The sequence below is a fragment of the Ranitomeya imitator genome, chromosome 1, assembly GCF_032444005.1.
Source record: "Ranitomeya imitator isolate aRanImi1 chromosome 1, aRanImi1.pri, whole genome shotgun sequence".
Classification (NCBI taxonomy): domain Eukaryota; kingdom Metazoa; phylum Chordata; class Amphibia; order Anura; family Dendrobatidae; genus Ranitomeya; species Ranitomeya imitator.
In genome coordinates, this window is record NC_091282.1 from 1,096,254,840 (window position 1) to 1,096,273,783 (window position 18,944).

The following is an 18,944-nucleotide window of genomic DNA, read 5'->3' on the forward strand; positions in this document are numbered from 1 at the left end:
CTCCACGGGAGATCATCGTGGCACACTTGTGGATTTCTGTGGACAGGGAGTATATTGGTTGTTTGTTATTTTAATCTTTTTTACAGATGACACTGGCTTCAGGGAACAAAGTGACAAGTAATGGGGAGTATGAATTCTATGTTTAATGTACTGTTTGTCTACATGTAATGTATGAATTTATTGCATGTAGTATGTATGTAGTATGTATGTAGTATTTTTTTTTTTTCATTCAACACTTTAGCCATATGATGGGACTACTACTCTCCCATCATTGGCTAATGTGTCAATCACTGTCACTGTTGCAGGCATCGTCTCATGGGACTTGTAGTCCCATAGGACGATGCCTGCACAGACCCCCGGCAGCCCGAAGAGAGCCCCGGCAAGTCCGAACAAAGCCCCCGCAAGCTGCACAGAGCCCCCACAAGCACAAGCTCGCACAGAGCCCCGGCAAGCCTGCACAGAGCCCCCGCAAACTGCACAGAGCCCCCGCAAGCCTGCACAGAGCCCCGGCAAGCCACACAGAGCCCCAGCAAGCCCGCACAGAGCCCCGGCAAGCCCGCACACAGCCACGGCAAGCCCGCACTGAGCCCCTGCAAGCCGCACAGATCCCCGTCAAGCCCGCACAGAGCCCCCGCAAGCCTGTACAGAGCCCCCGCAAGACGCACAGAGCCCCGGCAAGCCCACCCTGAGCCCTGGCAAGCCTGCACGGAGCCCCGGCAAGCCCACACAGAGCCCCGGCAAGCCCACACAGAACCCCGGCAAGCCGCACAGAGCCTCGGCAAGCCCGCACAGAGCTCCGGCTAGCCCGCACAGAGCCCCCGCAAGCCCGCACAGAGCCCTTGCAAGCCCGCACAGAGCCCCGGCAAGCCCGCACACAGCCACGGCAAGCCCGCACAGAGCCCCTGCAAGCCACACAGATCCCCGGCAAGCCCGCACTGAGCCCCGGCAAGCCCACACAGAACCCCGGCAAGCCGCACAGAGCCTCGGCAAGCCCGCACAGAGCTCCGGCTAGCCCGCACAGAGCCCCCCGCAAGCCACACAGAGCCCCGACAAGCCCGCACGGAGCCCCGGCAAGCCCACACAGAGCCCCGGCAAGCCCACACAGAACCCCGGCAAGCCGCACAGAGCCTTGGCAAGCCCGCACAGAGCCCCGGCTAGCCCACACAGAGCCCCCGCAAGCCCGCACAGAGCCCTGGCAAGCCCACACAGACCCCCAGCAAGCCCGCACAGAGCTCCCGCAATCCACACAGAGCCCCGGCAAGCCCGCACAGAGCTCCGGCAAGCCCACACAGAACCCCGGCAAGCCGCACAGAGCCTTGGCAAGCCCGCACAGAGCCCCGGCTAGCCCACACAGAGCCCCCGCAAGCCCGCACAGAGCCCTGGCAAGCCCACACAGACCCCCGGCAAGCCCGCTCAGAGCTCCCGCAATCCACACAGAGCCCCGGCAAGCCCGCACAGAGCTCCGGCAAGCCCGTACCGAGCCCCGGCTAGCCCACACAGAGCCCCCGCAAGCCCGCACAGAGCCCTGGCAAGCCCACACAGACCCCCAGCAAGCCCGCACAGAGCTCCCGCAATCCACACAGAGCCCCGGCAAGCCCGCACAGAGCCCCGGCAAGCCCACCCTGAGCCCTGGCAAGCCCGCACGGAGCCTCGGCAAGCCCACACAGAGCCCCGGCAAGCCCACACAGAACCCCGGCAAGCCGCACAGAGCCTCGGCAAGCCCGCACAGAGCTCCGGCTAGCCCGCACAGAGCCCCCGCAAGCCCGCAAAGAGCCCTGGCAAGCCCGCACAGAGCCCCGGCAAGCCCGCACACAGCCACGGCAAGCCCGCACAGAGCCCCTGCAAGCCGCACAGATCCCTGGCAAGCCCGCACTGAGCCCCGGCAAGCCCACACAGAACCCCGGCAAGCCGCACAGAGCCTCGGCAAGCCCGCACAGAGCTCCGGCTAGCCCGCACAGAGCCCCCCGCAAGCCACACAGAGCCCCGACAAGCCCGCACGGAGCCCCGGCAAGCCCACACAGAGCCCCGGCAAGCCCACACAGAACCCCGGCAAGCCGCACAGAGCCTCGGCAAGCCCGCACAGAGCCCCGGCTAGCCCACACAGAGCCCCCGCAAGCCCGCACAGAGCCCTGGCAAGCCCACACAGACCCCCAGCAAGCCCGCACAGAGCTCCCGCAATCCACACAGAGCCCCGGCAAGCCCGCACAGAGCTCCGGCAAGCCCGTACAGAGCCCCGGCTAGCCTACACAGAGCCCCCGCAAGCCCGCACAGAGCCCTGGCAAGCCCACACAGAGCCCCAGCAAGCCCGCACAGAGCTCCCGCAATCCACACAGAGCCCCGGCAAGCCCGCACAGAGCTCCGGCAAGCCCGTACAGAGCCCCCGCAAGCAGCACAGAGCCCCGGCAAGCCCGCACAAAGCCCCCGCAAGCCCGCACAGAGCCCCGGCAAGCCCGCACAGAGCCCTGGCAAGCCCGCACAGAGCCCCAGCAAGCCCGCACAGAGCCCCCGCAATCCACACAGAGCCCCGGTAAGCCCGCAGAGAGCCCCCGCAAGCCACACAGAGCCCCGGCAAGCTCGCACAGAGCCCCGGCAAGCCCGCACAGAGCCCCGGCAAGCCGCACAGAGCCCCCGCAAGAGGCACAGAGCCCCGGCAAGCCCGCACAGAGCCTCGGCAAGCCCACACAGAGCCCCAGCAAGCCCGCACAGAGCCCCTGCAAGACACACAGAGCCCCGGCAAGCCCGCACAGAGCCCCAGCAAGCCCATACAGAGCCCCCTCAAGCAGCACAGAGCCCCGGCAAGCCCACACAGAGCCCCCACAAGCCACACAGAGCCCCGGCAAGGCCACACAGAGCCCCGGCAAGCCCACACAGAGCCACCACAAGCTGCACAGAGCCCCGGCAAGGCCACACAGAGCCTCGGCAAGCCTGCACAGAGCCCCCGCAAGCCACACAGAGCCCCTGAAAGCCCACACAGAGCCCCCACAAGCCACACAGAGCCCCGGCAAGCCTGCACAGAGCCCCCGCAAGCCACACAGAGCCCCTGAAAGCCCACACAGAGCCTCCGCAAGACGCACAACGGCCTCACAAGCCGCACAGAGCCCACACGGTCACGCACAGACCCCGCCCGCACAAACACACATGCAGTCTACACCCACGCATCACCCACTCTCCATTATAGTGTATCATTGCACTATAGGAACTTCTGATTCCGGTATCCGATATCGCAAAAATATCGTAACTCAGTATCGGAATTTTGAGTCTATACGATATCATTTTTATATGGGGCCGCAACACCTTTAAGATAAATCACTCCCAAAATGGCCTTGCATTCCACCGAAGCAATGTGCTCTATTGAATCATTAGCTCCTAGGAATGCGTGTTCCGTCTGACTGGAAATGATGTTACCAGAATTGACGAACTTGTGGTTCACCAAGGCTTGTTTACATTCCAAGTGAGATGCACGCCATGGAAGCACATTGAGCACATGCTTCATAATTTGCCACTCATTTGTGAGTATATTTAATAGGTTCACATATGTATCAACAAGGGGTATGTACTTGAACACTATGGGGGTTTATTACACTTTGGTGAGATCTATCACCTGTTCTTGATTCCAATTGATTCATTATAAGATATATTTTCTGCCTCCCCTATTACTCCAACAGCTCTGCTGATGAATATTGGACACAATAATGGCTCTTATGTTTAGCACTATAAAACTATGTATGCAGGTTCCCTGATGACTCCTATGGAAGAAACGCATCGGAAGGCATAAGATACATACAGAGAGAGTGCAGGACCAATTATTGTAGTATTTAGCTGTGGACTGCCCTTGTTAGGGTGGGATCAAGGGGGGACCAGGTTAGTGCAGTCCTCACAAGTTAATACAGGGGCAGAACCAAATGCTATTTCCTGGACAGGAACATAAAAAAACACCTGAGATATACCCCCGATTCAAGATCATCAGCAATTCATCAATTGAGGACGTTCCATTTCTTTCCACTATTTGTTATTATATTTCTGATCCATCATTGGAGTGGTTGACGAGAATGTTCCATATCCTTCCACTATACATTTAAATATTTCTAATCCATCATTTGGGGTGGTTTTACATGTACCATTTAATTTTTGGTGTATTCTTGGAATAACAGTGTACAATATACTGAATATATAAAAGTGCATACTTTTCAGCACCATCTTTATGATTATCTTAGAGGTGGCTAACAGTGCATTAACCGTCTCTACATATAACTAAACATTATTTTGAAAAATGGACCCCAAATGGTGTACAACACCTAAAATAACAAATAGAGCAGGCACTCACACTGCCCCAGTCAAGCACCACTTTCCCGCAACTATTCAGGTGATAGTATTTTGGCCCTATGCCACTGCTCTCAAAGGCTATCAATGGTACAGAGCAAGACAGTAATGAAAGCTGGAATAAAGGTCTATCCTTATTAATGATAAGTCTCGCTTTTATCCTGGATAGAATTAAAGCTTAAAATTGGTCTGGAAGACACCTGGACAGCACCATAAAGAGGCCTTCATGATTAAACATTGCATTGGTACTACTCCCAGTAGGTGTTGGGTAACATATTGTAAGGTAGATGGATCCCTCTAGATTACAATTCATGAGTATGAACAGTTCGGCGTTGACCTTGATGATGGTGGGATGGCTTTTATGCTATTTGTGATCAAAAACAGTATTACTAAGAACCATGAGTTATTTAAATGCACTTGCTTTTTACTTATTTAGTTACAGCATGGTTTTTTGCTCATTTTGTTTCTTGTAGGTTTCGTGCTACTATAAGCATACTGAAAGGCCTAAACATGCTACCATAGCCTTCAGCATCTGCAAACATTCTCCAGAACCATTATTAATCTATTTGATAGGTGTGTTAGTGCGTGTATATCTGCACGTAGCACCCAAACTCAAAACTAAATAAATCGAGATGTTTTGAAAATTTTGTAAAGATTAATAATCAATGCTTACCCATTCTGAGTCACATACACCACTGCACGAAACGCCCAGACACATGTTTCACCCACGTCCTTTCTCAAGGAGCGAAACGCGCATCGGGGCGTTTTGTGCAGTGATGTTTATGACTCAGAATAGGTAAGCATGGATTGTTAATCTTTACATGGACATCCCTAATGTTAGGTTCCCATCATCCGAGTATATGTATCTACACAGGACTGTGACCTTATAGGCTGTGTTGTGAATTTCATATGGGATTGTAATATGTGCATATACTATACAATGCTATGTGATATATGTTGATGTATCACTACTAGTGTTGAGCGATACCTTCCGATATCGGAAAGTATCGGTATCGGTTTGGATCGGCCGATATTCAAAAAATATCGGATATCGCCGATACCGATACCCGACCCCAATGCAAGTCAATGGGACCAAAATATCGGAATTAAAATAAACCCTTTCTTTCCCTGTAGGTTCATTCTACATGAAGGAAAACAACTAAGAATAATGTAGGATGTATGGGGGAGGTGGCGGAGACATTAAAGGCAATGAGGATTAGTCCAATCAAATAGAATAGCATGATTTTTTTTTTTTTTAAAGACGTTCGGATTGAAAAAGATATTGACTATGTAAATTTTTTTTATTTTGTCAGATATTGATGTTTCACTATTCCACGACCTTTTCTTTTTTTCCTTTTCCCACACTTTCATCTTCATCATCATCAGCATCTTTGACATCAACTTCTTCACCTTATTCATCTTCTTCTTCATCTTCTACCTATATTTTTTTTTTTATTACATTCTTCATATTCATTTTCTTCAACTATTATTATTCTTCCTATTCTACATATTCTTTTTATTCCACTGTTATTATTCTTCCTATTCTACTTCTTCATCATATTCTCATTTGTGACAGGCATTCCCGTAGTTGTTATCTATAAAAGTTTGAAGATTACACCTTCCGTTCTGCCAGTCACAAAAGTTACATTTGTCCGCGTTCAGTTTGGCCTGCAGCATCAGGCTTTATCCAGGGGCACCACGAGGAGGAACGGACTCACCCCCATACACTGCTTAGTCTTCTTCTGCATATAATTTAGATAATATCTTTTGCTCTGATATTAAGTCTTATGCTTAATGTTCTTCTGCTCTTTGTTCTGCAGCCTCTTGTTCTTCTGCTTCTCGGTCTTCCATGTTGTCGTCTCCAGGGTCGTCGTCTCCAGTGTCGTCATCTCCGCCGTCGTCGTCTCAGCCGTCGTCGTCTCCGCCGTCGTCGTCTCCGCCGTCGTCGTCGTCGTCATCGGGGTGGTCTTCCGGGTCGTCGTCATCGGGGTGGTCTTCCGGGTCGTCGACGTTAGGGTCTTCAACTTGGAAATGTAGCAGAAGGTACAAGAAGGCTGAGAAAATGCCAAGAACCAGCTGATGGAACTGGAACTCGGATGGCTACCCGAAGGTTCAAGAGCCTATGGAACTACCGAGGACCAGCTGACGTTACTGGAACCCGGTTACTAAGCAGGAGGTACCCGTGCTAAAAAGCACTACCAAGGACCGCCTGACGTTGGCGGAACTCGGATACCCAGAAGGAGGCACCTAAGCCAAAGGCTCTGCCCGGAACCAGCTGACGTTACTGGAACCAGGATGGGGAGCAGAAGGTACAAGAGCAAAAGACACTGCCGAGAACCAGCTGACGGTACTGGAACCCGGATGGGTAGCCGAAGGTCCAAGAGCCAATGGAACTACCAAGGACCAGCTGACGTTACTGGAACCCGGTTACTAAGCAGGAGGTACCCGTGCCTGAAAGCACTGCCAAGGACCACCTGACGTTGGTGGAACTTGGATACCCAGAAGGAGGCACCTAAGCCAAAGGCTCTGCCCGGAACCAGCTGACGGTACTGGAACCAGGATGGGGAGCAGAAGGTACAAGAGCAAAAGACACTGCCGAGAACCAGCTGACGGTGCTGGAACCAGGTGGTGGACCCGAAGGCCCACAGGAGAGGAGAGAACAGCTAGGCCGCGAGGCAGCCGCAGTTACCGAACCCCAACAGTCCTACAGGGGGAGCTGGGCCTACTGGCACTACAGAACCAGCCTTGACTACCAGTTCACGCAGCCCACATAGGAAGCTCCTAAACTGGAGGCACCCTGGAGTTGGCTAACTCGACCGCACCAGGACGGGGCAAGCATAGGCGTCTCAGTGAAGTTGACACAACCCGGAAACAGCTGACGGTGCTGAAACCAGGCTTGGCACGAGGGAGTACCTGTGACAAGAACACTGCCGAGAACCAGCTGGCGGTGCTGGAACCCGGATGCGTTGCCCCAGTGTGCAAGAGCCAATGGCACGACCGAGGACCAGCTGACGGTGCTGGAACCCGGTTACTAAGCTGTAGGTGCCCGCGCTTAAAAGCACTACCAAGGACCGCCTGGCGTTGGCGGAACTCGGATACCCAGGAGGAGGCACCTAAGCCAAAGGCTCGGCCCGGAACCAGCTGACGGTGCTGGAACCAGGTGGTGGACCCCAAGGCCCACAGGAGAGGAGAGAACAGCTAGGCCGCGAGGCAGCCGCAGTTACCGAACCCCAACAGTCCTACAGGGGGAGCTGGGCCTACTGGCACTACAGAACCAGCCTTGACTACCAGTTCACGCAGCCCACATAGGAAGCTCCTAAACTGGAGGCACCCTGGAGTTGGCTAACCCGACCGCACCACGACGAGGCAAGCATAGGTGTCTCAGTGAGCTTGACACAACCCGGAAACAGCTGACGGTGCTGAAACCAGGTTTGGCACGAGGGAGTACCTGTGACAAAAACACTGCCGAGAACCAGCTGGCGGTGCTGGAAACCAGATGCGTTGCCCCAGTGTGCAAGAGCCAATGGCACGACCGAGGACTAGCTGACGGTGCTGGAACCCGGTTACTAAGCTGTAGGTGCCCGCGCTTAAAAGCACTACCAAGGACCGCCTGGCGTTGGCGGAACTCGGATACCCAGGAGGAGGCACCTAAGCCAAAGGCTCGGCCCGGAACCAGCTGACGGTGCTGGAACCAGGTGGTGGACCCCAAGGCCCACAGGAGAGGAGAGAACAGCTAGGCCGCGAGGCAGCCGCAGTTACCGAACCCCAACAGTCCTACAGGGGGAGCTGGGCCTACTGGCACTACAGAACCAGCCTTGACTACCAGTTCACGCAGCCCACATAGGAAGCTCCTAAACTGGAGGCACCCTGGAGTTGGCTAACCCGACCGCACCACGACGAGGCAAGCATAGGTGTCTCAGTGAGCTTGACACAACCCGGAAACAGCTGACGGTGCTGAAACCAGGTTTGGCACGAGGGAGTACCTGTGACAAAAACACTGCCGAGAACCAGCTGGCGGTGCTGGAACCCGGATGCGTTGCCCCAGTGTGCAAGAGCCAATGGCACGACCGAGGACTAGCTGACGGTGCTGGAACCCGGTTACTAAGCTGTAGGTGCCCGCGCTTAAAAGCACTACCAAGGACCGCCTGGCGTTGGCGAAACTCGGATACCCAGGAGGAGGCACCTAAGCCAAAGGCTCGGCCCGGAACCAGCTGACGGTGCTGGAACCAGGTGGTGAACCCCAAGGCCCACAGGAGAGAACAGCTAGGCCGCGAGGCAGCCGCAGTTACCGAACCCCAACAGTCCTACAGGGGGAGCTGGGCCTACTGGCACTACAGAACCAGCCTTGACTACCAGTTCACGCAGCCCACATAGGAAGCTCCTAAACTGGAGGCACCCTGGAGTTGGCTAACCCGACCGCACCACGACGAGGCAAGCATAGTTGTCTCAGTGAGCTTGACACAACCCGGAAACAGCTGACGGTGCTGAAACCAGGCTTGGCACGAGGGAGTACCTGTGACAAGAACACTGCCGAGAACCAGCTGGCGGTGCTGGAACCCGGATGCGTTGCCCCAGTGTGCAAGAGCCAATGGCACGACCGAGGACCAGCTGACGGTGCTGGAACCCGGTTACTAAGCTGTAGGTGCCCGCGCTTAAAAGCACTACCAAGGACCGCCTGGCGTTGGCGGAACTCGGATACCCAGGAGGAGGCACCTAAGCCAAAGGCTCGGCCCGGAACCAGCTGACGGTGCTGGAACCAGGTGGTGAACCCCAAGGCCCACAGGAGAGGAGAGAACAGCTAGGCCGCGAGGCAGCCGCAGTTACCGAACCCCAACAGTCCTACAGGGGGAGCTGGGCCTACTGGCACTACAGAACCAGTCTTGACTACCAGTTCACGCAGCCCACATAGGAAGCTCCTAAACTGGAGGCACCCTGGAGTTGGCTAACCCGACCGCACCACGACGAGGCAAGCATAGGTGTCTCAGTGAGCTTGACACAACCCGGAAACAGCTGACGGTGCTGAAACCAGGCTTGGCACGAGGGAGTACCTGTGACAAGAACACTGCCGAGAACCAGCTGGCGGTGCTGGAACCCGGATGCGTTGCCCCAGTGTGCAAGAGCCAATGGCACGACCGAGGACCAGCTGACGGTGCTGGAACCCGGTTACTAAGCTGTAGGTGCCCGCGCTTAAAAGCACTACCAAGGACCGCCTGGCGTTGGCGGAACTCGGATACCCAGGAGGAGGCACCTAAGCCAAAGGCTCGGCCCGGAACCAGCTGACGGTGCTGGAACCAGGTGGTGAACCCCAAGGCCCACAGGAGAGGAGAGAACAGCTAGGCCGCGAGGCAGCCGCAGTTACCGAACCCCAACAGTCCTACAGGGGGAGCTGGGCCTACTGGCACTACAGAACCAGCCTTGACTACCAGTTCACGCAGCCCACATAGGAAGCTCCTAAACTGGAGGCACCCTGGAGTTGGCTAACCCGACCGCACCACGACGAGGCAAGCATAGGTGTCTCAGTGAGCTTGACACAACCCGGAAACAGCTGACGGTGCTGAAACCAGGCTTGGCACGAGGGAGTACCTGTGACAAGAACACTGCCGAGAACCAGCTGGCGGTGCTGGAACCCAGATGCGTTGCCTTGCCTATTAAAGATTGTCTTCCTAGAGCCCCAACTAGCGGTGTTGGAGCAAAGGATAAGCAGGGGGAGATGAGTGTAGGCCGAAGCCTGCACTGGAGGCAGCTTTGTGTCTGCGTTGCGTTTGCAGGACACTTTGCCGGCTACACACTGGGGGAACAGCGGGCGTTGCTGAACCCCACTAACACAATGGCGTGTGTTTTTCTCTGTGCAGCTAGCACTTGCAGGCAAAAACTAGCGATGTTAGAGCCCGTGTTGAAGCAGGAGGAGGAGGAGAGGAGCAGAGTGTAGGCCGAAGCCTAGTTGAACCAATTTCAAAGGAAACCTTTAACCCCCCCCTCAGGTGTTACAAAGTACAAGAGACACACCTTGTGCAGTATTAATGCTGCACAAGTGAAAGGTTGCTCTATTAATTTGTCTACTTGCACACGCTGAATGAAAGACATACACAATTTACCCCATTCTACAGTCAAACTGTAGTGGATGCGTGACTTGGTTTTTTGATGAGACGCAGCACAGGTGTCCAAAATAACGCCTTGGTGCTTGGCGCAGCTTCCTGAGCGTTGTTATTTGCTGTACAGGAGTCTGCGCTCTTGTGTTATCCCTTGGCAATGTCCTGTTAGCGCTGCCCATCTTATGACATCATTTCATGTTGGCCGGTGCGGTTAACAATGGCCATAAATCCCAGACCCACAGTGTCTTTTCATAAAGCCACACTGCGGTGCTGGGATTCGTGGCCTTGAGCAGTAAATATTTTGGCCGCTCACACACGTCCTTACACCTGCTTCAGACTGGGCGGCCTCTGCTGATCCCTTCTCGCATGCCGCGGCCATGAGGCTGCACAGTCTGAAGAAGGCGGAAGGAGATGAGTTAAGACAGGCGAAGATATGCACTGCTCGTGCCCATCAATCACACCCTCGCAGTCAAAATAATTAAGACAACGAGGAGCATTTTATTCAGGCAGGGCGGACGAACAGGCGCAAGTAGCCAACCAATGATGTCAGAAGACGGGAAGCGCTACCAAGGGGGGTGCTGCGTATCATTAGAAAGGAAAGTCACACCTCAGGGACAGTGGAATGGTCTCAAAGAGACACATTTTGTACATGTTGAGTTCCACGTGGGCAAGGAGAAAACATCAGCCGCCTTGTACAAATGCAGCAGTACTGCTGTACAAGGTGGCTGTTATACATAGAAACACCTGGGGGTGGGGGCCAGGCTCCCTTCAATTTCAGTTCATGTGCCTGCGTGGCGTTTGCAGGTCACGTTGCAAGCTGCACAGCAGGGGAACAGCTGGCGGTGCTGAACCCCACTAACACATTGGCTGGTGTTTTTCTCTGTGCAGCTAGCATTTCCGGGCAAAAACTAGCGTTGTTAGAGCCCAGGGTCAGCAGGAGGAGGAGAGGCGCAAAGTGTAGGCCGAAGCCTAGTTGAACCAATTTCAAAGGTTACCTTTAACCCCCCCTCAGGTGTTACAAAGTACAAGAGCCACTCCTTCTGCAGCATTAATGCTGCACAAGTAAAAGGTTGCTCTATTAATTTTTCTACTTGCACAAGCTGAATGCAACACGTAGACTATTTAGCCCATTATACTGTTAATCAGTAGTGGAGGCGTGACTTGTCTTTTTAAAGAAAAGCAGCACAGGTGTCGAAAACAACACCTTTTTGCATGGGCGCAGCTTCCTGAGCGTTGTTAGTTGCTGTACAGGAGTCTGCGCTCTTGTGATCCTTTGGCCATGCGCTGTGAGCGCTTCCTGTCTTATGACCTCATTTCATGTTGGCCGTTGCGGTTAGCGATGGACATGAATCCCAGACCCACAGTGTGTTTTTAAAAAATCACACTGCGGTGCTGGGATTCGTGCCCTGGTGCACTAAATATGTTTGCCGCTCACACATGTCCTTACACCTGCTTCAGACTGGGCGGCCTCATCTGATCCCTTATCGCCTGCCGCGGCCATGAGGACACCCAGTCTGAAGAAGGCGGAAGGAGATGAGTGAACACAGGCAAACATATGCACTGCACATGCCCATCAATCACACCCTCGCTGTCCAAAAAAATAAGACACCGAGGGGCGTTGTTTCGAGCAGGGGAGATGCACAGGCGCAGCCAGCTTACCAATGATGTCAAAAGACGGGCAGCGCTAACAAGGGTGGTGCTGCGTGTCATTACAAAGGAAAGTCACACCTCAGGGACATTGTAATGGTCTCTAATGAGACACATTTTGTACGTGTTGAGTTCCACGTGGGCAAGGAGAAAAAGTCAGCCACCTTGTACAAATGCAGCAGTACTGCTGTACAAGGTGGCTGTTATACATAGAAACACCTGTGGGTGGGGGGCAGGCTCCCTTCAATTTCAGTTCATGTGCCTGCGTGGCGTTTGCAGGTCACGTTGCAAGCTACACAGCAGGGGAACAGCTGGCGTTGCTGAACCCCACTGACACATTGACTGGTGTTTTTCTCTGTGCAGATTGCATGTCCGGGCAACAACTAGCGGTGTTAGAGCCCAGGGTCAGCAGGAAGAGGAGGAGAGGAGCAAAGTGTAGGCCGAAGCCTGCACTGGTGGCAGCTTTTGGTCGGTTGTGCCAGCGTGGCTTGTGCTGGACACGATGCCGGCTACACAGCGGGGGAACAGCTGGCGGTGCTGAACCCCACTAACACATTGGCTGGTGTTTTTCTCTGTGCAGCTAGCAGTTCCGGGCAAAAACTAGCGGTGTTTGAGCCCAGGGTCAGCAGGAAGAGGAGGAGAGGAGCAAAGTGTAGGCCGAAGCCTGCACTGGTGGCAGCTTTTGGTCGGTTGTGCCAGCGTGGCTTGTGCTGGACACGATGCCGGCTACACAGCGGGGGAACAGCTGGCGGTGCTGAACCCCACTAACACATTGGCTGGTGTTTTTCTCTGTGCAGCTAGCATTTCCGGGCAAAAACTAGCGGTGTTTGAGCCCAGGGTCAGCAGGAGGAGTAGAGGAGCAGAGTGTAGGCCGAAGCCTAGTTGAACCAATTTCAAAGGTTACCTTTAACCCCCCCCTCAGGTGTTGCAAGGTACAAGAGCCACACCTTGAACAGCATTAATGATGCACAAGTCAAAGGTTGCTCTATTTAATTTTGCTCCTTGCACACGCTGAATTAAACACGTACACTATTTAGCCCATTATACTGTCAAACAGTAGTGGAGGCGTGACTACTAGTCTTTTTAAGGTGACGCAGCACAGGTGTACAAATTTACACCTAGGTGCTGTGCGCAGATTCCTTACCGTTGTTATTTGCAGTACAGGAAACTGCGCTCTTGTGTTATCCCTTGGCAATACCCTGTTAGTGCAGGCCGTCTCATGACCTCATTTCATGTTGGCCGGTGCGGTTAACGATGGCCATAAATCCCAGACCCACAGTGGCTTTTCCTAAAGTCACACTGCGGTGCTGGGATTCGTGGCCTTGTGCAGTAAATATGTTCGCCGCTCACACATGTCCTTACACCTGCTTCAGACTGGGCGGCCTCAGCTGATCCCTTATCGCATGCCGCGGCCATGAGGCCGCACAGTCAGAAGAAGGCGGAAGGAGGGGAGTGAAAACAGGGGAACATATGCACTGCTCGTGCCCATCAATCACACCCTCGCAATCAAAATATATGAGACAACGGGGGGCGTTGTGTCGGGCAGGGGGGACGCACAGGCACAGCCAGCCAACCAATGATGTCAGGAGACGGGCAGCGCTAACAATGGGGGTGCTGCGTGTCATTAAAAAGGAAAGTCACACCTCAGGGACATTGTAATGGTCTGTAATGAGACACATTTTGTACTTGTTGAGTTCCACGTGTGCAAGGAGAAAAAGTCAGCCACCTTGTACAAATGCAGCAGTACTGCTGTACAAGGTGGCTGTTATACATAGAAACACCTGGGGGGGTGGGGGGCAGGCTCCCTTCAATTTCAGTTCATGTGCCTACGTGGCGTTTGCAGGACACGTTGCCAGCTACACAGCAGGGGAACAGCTGGCGGTGCTGAACCCCACTAACACATTGGCTGTTTTTTTTATCTCTGTGCAGCTAGCATGTCCGGGCAGAAACTGGCGTTGTTTGAGCCCAGGGTCAGCAGGAGGAGGAGAGGAGCAAAGTGTAGGCCGAAGCCTGCACTGGTGGCAGCTTTTGGTCAGTTGTGCCAGCGTGGCTTGTGCTGGACACGATGCCGACTACACAGCAGAGGAACAGCTGGCGGTGCTGAACCCCACTAACACATTGGCTGGTGTTTTTCTCTGTGCAGCTAGCATGTCCGGGCAGAAACTGGCGTGTTTGAGCCCAGGGTCAGCAGGAGGAGGAGAGGAGCAAAGTGTAGGCCGAAGCCTGCACTGGTGGCAGCTTTTGTTCTGTTGTGCCAGCGTGGCTTGTGCTGGACACGTTGCCGACTACACAGCAGGGGAACAGCTGGCGTTGCTGAACCCCACTAACACATTGGCTGGTGTTTTTCTCTGTGCAGCTAGCATGTCCGGGCAGAAACTGGCGTTGTTTGAGCCCAGGGTCAGCAGGAGGAGGAGAGGAGCAAAGTGTAGGCCGAAGCCTGCACTGGTGGCAGCTTTTGTTCTGTTGTGCCAGCGTGGCTTGTGCTGGACACGTTGCCGACTACACAGCAGGGGAACAGCTGGCGTTGCTGAACCCCACTAACACATTGGCTGGTGTTTTTCTCTGTGCAGCTAGCATTTCCGGGCAAAAACTAGCGGTGTTTGAGCCCAGGGTCAGCAGGAGGAGTAGAGGAGCAGAGTGTAGGCCGAAGCCTAGTTGAACCAATTTCAAAGGTTACCTTTAACCCCCCCCTCAGGTGTTGCAAGGTACAAGAGCCACACCTTGAACAGCATTAATGATGCACAAGTCAAAGGTTGCTCTATTTAATTTTGCTCCTTGCACACGCTGAATTAAACACGTACACTATTTAGCCCATTATACTGTCAAACAGTAGTGGAGGCGTGACTACTAGTCTTTTTAAGGAGACGCAGCACAGGTGTACAAATTTACACCTAGGTGCTGTGCGCAGATTCCTTACCGTTGTTATTTGCAGTACAGGAAACTGCGCTCTTGTGTTATCCCTTGGCAATACCCTGTTAGTGCAGGCCGTCTCATGACCTCATTTCATGTTGGCCGGTGCGGTTAACGATGGCCATAAATCCCAGACCCACAGTGGCTTTTCCTAAAGTCACACTGCGGTGCTGGGATTCGTGGCCTTGTGCAGTAAATATGTTCGCCGCTCACACATGTCCTTACACCTGCTTCAGACTGGGCGGCCTCAGCTGATCCCTTATCGCATGCCGCGGCCATGAGGCCGCACAGTCAGAAGAAGGCGGAAGGAGGGGAGTGAAAACAGGGGAACATATGCACTGCTCGTGCCCATCAATCACACCCTCGCAGTCAAAATATATGAGACAACGGGGGGCGTTGTGTCGGGCAGGGGGGACGCACAGGCACAGCCAGCCAACCAATGATGTCAGGAGATGGGCAGCGCTAACAATGGGGGTGCTGCGTGTCATTAAAAAGGAAAGTCACACCTCAGGGACATTGTAATGGTCTGTAATGAGACACATTTTGTACTTGTTGAGTTCCACGTGTGCAAGGAGAAAAAGTCAGCCACCTTGTACAAATGCAGCAGTACTGCTGTACAAGGTGGCTGTTATACATAGAAACACCTGGGGGGGTGGGGGGCAGGCTCCCTTCAATTTCAGTTCATGTTCCTGCGTGGCGTTTGCAGGAAACGTTGCCAGCTACACAGCAGGGGAACAGCTGGCGGTGCTGAACCCCACTAACACATTGGCTGGTGTTTTTCTCTGTGCAGCTAGCATGTCCGGGCAGAAACTGGCGTTGTTTGAGCCCAGGGTCAGCAGGACGAGGAGAGGAGCAAAGTGTAGGCCGAAGCCTGCACTGGTGGCAGCTTTTGTTCTGTTGTGCCAGCGTGGCTTGTGCTGGACACGTTGCCGACTACACAGCAGGGGAACAGCTGGCGGTGCTGAACCCCACTAACACATTGGCTGGTGTTTTTCTCTGTGCAGCTAGCAGTTCCGGGCAAAAACTAGCGGTGTTTGAGCCCAGGGTCAGCAGGAGGAGTAGAGGAGCAGAGTGTAGGCCGAAGCCTAGTTGAACCAATTTCAAAGGTTACCTTTAACCCCCCTCAGGTGTTGCAAGGTACAAGAGCCACACCTTGTGCAGCATTAATGCTGCACAAGTAAAAGGTTGCTCTATTTGTTTTGCTCCTTGCAAACGCTGACTAAAACACGTACACTATTTAGCCCATTATACTGTCAAACAGTTGTGGAGGCGTGACTTGTCTTTTTAACGAGACGCAGCACAGGTGTCAAAATTTGCACCTAGGTACTGGGCGCAGATTCCTGAGCGTTGTTATTTGCTGTACAGGAGTCTGCGCTATTGTGATCCCTTGGCCATGCGCTGTGAGCGCTTCCTGTCTTCTGACCTCATTTCATGTCGGCCGTTGCGGTTAGCGATGGACATGAATCCCAGACCCACAGTGTGTTTTCAAAAAATCACACTGCGTGGCTGGGATTCGTGGCCTTGTGCAGTAAATAGGTTTGCCGCTTACACATGTCCTTACACCTGCTCCAGACTGGGCGGCCTCAGCTGATCCCTTATCGCCTACCACGGCCAGGAGGCCGCACAGTCTGAAGAAGGCGGAAGGAGATGAGTTAAGACAGGCGAACATATGCACTGCTCGTGCCCATAAACCACACCCTCGCTGACAAAATAAATATGACATCGAGGGGCGTTGTTTCTAGCAGGGCGGATGCACAGGCGCAGCCAGCTAACCATGATGACAAAAGACGGGAAACGCTACCAAGGGGGGTGCTGCGTATCATTACAAAGGAAAGTCACACCTCAGGGACAGTGGAATGGTCTCAATGAGACACATTTTGTACGTGTTGAGTTCCACGTGGGCAAGGAGAAAAAGTCAGCCACCTTGTACAAATGCAGCAGTACTGCTGTACTAGGTGGCTGTTATACATAGAAACACCTGGGGGGGTGGGGCCAGGTTCCCTTTTAATTTCAGTTCCTGTGCCTGCATGGCGTTTGCAGGTCACGTTGCCGGCTACACAGCAGGGGAACAGCTGGCGTTGCTGAACCCCACTAACACATTGGCTGGTGTTTTTCTCTGTGCAGCTAGCACTTCCGGGCAAAAACTAGCGGTGTTTGAGCCCAGGGTCAGCAGGAGGAGGAGAGGAGCAGAGTGTAGGCCGAAGCCTGCACTGGTGGCAGCTTTTGTTCTGTTGTGCCAGCGTGGCTTGTGCTGGACACGTTGCCGACTACACAGCAGGGGAACAGCTGGCGGTGCTGAACCCCACTGACACATCACCTAGTGTTTTTTCTGTGTAGACAACACTTCCAGGTGGCAACTGACAGTGTTGAAACCCAGGGAATCAAAGAGGAGCAGAGTGTAGGCCGAAGCCTGCAGTGGAGCAAGTTGAAAGGGAACCTTTAACCCCCCCCCCCCAGGCATTTGTTGCTGAAAGAGCCATCTTGTACAGCAGTAATACTGCATATGGAAAATGGTGGCTCCGAAAATTATGCTCCTTGCAAACGCTGAAGTACACACTCATATAATGTGTCCCCTCACACCGTCAAACCATCCCGGAAGTGGGACTTTCCTTTGTAATGTGACACAGCACAGCCGTCATTCCAACCCCCTTGGTGCCGGGCGCCACCTCCTCAACGTTGTTTGGTTCTGTCACGGAGCCCGCGCTGTAATGTTATCCCTTGGCCATGCACAGTTAGCGGTGCCCGTCTTCTGACATCATGTAGGTGTCAGGCTGGCAGTGCCTGTGCGTCCAAGCTGCCCGAGATCCAACCTTGCAGTGTCATCTAATGTAGTCCCACTGCGGGCCAGGGATCCATGGGCATGCGCAGTGCATATCATCGCCTCTCACTCACCTCCTTCCTGCTTCTTCAGACTGTGCGGCGTCACGGCCGTGGCATGCTATTAGGGATCAGCTGACGCCGCCTAGTCTGAAGAAGCGTGAAGAAGGGGAGTGAGAGGCTAGTATATGCACTGCGCATGGCCATGGATACCAGGCCCACTGTGGGATCACATTAGACGACACTGCGAGGTGTGATTTCGGGCAGCGTGGACGCACAGGCGCAGCCAGGACGACAACAAATGATGTCAGAGGACGGGCAGCGCAAACTGTGCATGGCCAAGGGATAACATAACAGCGCAGGGTCCATGACGGAATCAAACAACGCTAAGGAGGCAGCGCACGGTGCCAAGGGGGTAGCAATGATGGCTGTGCTGCGTCACATTACAAAGGAAAGTCCCACCTCCGGGACGGTTGGACGGTGTGAGGGGACACATTACATGAGTGTGTAGTTCAGCGTTTGCAAGGAGCATAATTTCAAGAGCGACCTTTCCCTTGTGCAGTATTAGTGCTGCACATGGTGGCTCTTTCAGTAACAAACGCCTATGGGGGGGGGGACAGGTCCCCTTACATTTTAGTTGTGCCAGCGTGGCGGTCGCATGACACGTTGCCGGATACACAGCTGGGGATCAGCTGACGTTACTGAACCCCAATAACAGAGGAGCGACTGTTGACTGTGCACACAGCACTTCCAGGCACCAACTGGCGGTGTTAGAGCCCAGGGACAGCAGGAGGAGCAGATTGGAGGTATTGCCGCACACACAGCTGGGGATCAGCTGACGTTACTGAACCCCAATAACAGAGGAGCGACTGTTGACTGTGCACACAGCACTTCCAGGCACCAACTGGCGGTGTTAGAGCCCAGGGACAGCAGGAGGAGCAGATTGGAGGTATTGCCGCACACACAGCTGGGGATCAGCTGACGTTATTGAACCCCAATAACAGAGGAGCGACTGTTGACTGTGCACACAGCACTTCCAGGCACCAACTGGCGGTGTTAGAGCCCAGGGACAGCAGGAGGAGCAGAGGAACAGAGTGTAGGCCGAAGCCTGATTGGAGCAAGTTGAAAGGAAACCTTTAACCCCCCCCCCCCAAGACG